A 638-nucleotide genomic window follows, 5' to 3' on the forward strand; every position below is an offset into this window, starting at 1 on the left:
ACATACCACAGCCACAGAAAGGAGGAGGAAGTGCGGCATCAGTCGTGTGAAAATTGTGCTGGCCTGGTCTGAGCACAGGCAGACTGAGACCCCCACCCCACCCCTGCCATGGAAGGCACCCACTTTTATAGGACTGGGAGTAAGCCGGCCCCACCAGGTGGGCTTCTGCCTCCTGGAGGAATTGTCTAAGGACCTCCCCCCATGGGAGTGGTCTTCCCAGCTGTAATAGAAAAAACCCTGCTCCTTTGTCCCTTATGGGGAACCCAAGAACCCGTATAAAGTCCTTATGTAGGTTCCCTCTGTAATAAATGAAAATCTGCCCTTATTCCCTTATGGGGGACACAAGAGCCCTTAGAGAGTCCTTTGCAGGTTCTCCATCGGTCGGAGAAAAGAACAGAGGCCAAGCAGAGAATATTGAGAAGCAAAGCAGCTCGTAAGCCTGATCTTTATTGAACTGTTGCAACAGGGTGCCCCCTTCACGCGCAGGAAAGGAGGAGGACCCTGAACCCAGATGTGCCCGCCCCTATATAGACATTTTAAATTGCCCGCCCTGGAGTTCAAGACCACCCCCAGAAACATCATACCTACATCACAGAAAAGGTGGTCTACAACAGAAATCTGAGTGCGTTGTTTACCTC

This window comes from Podarcis liolepis (genome assembly GCF_965112155.1).
Source record: "Podarcis liolepis genome assembly, chromosome: 13".
Taxonomy (NCBI): domain Eukaryota; kingdom Metazoa; phylum Chordata; class Lepidosauria; order Squamata; family Lacertidae; genus Podarcis; species Podarcis liolepis.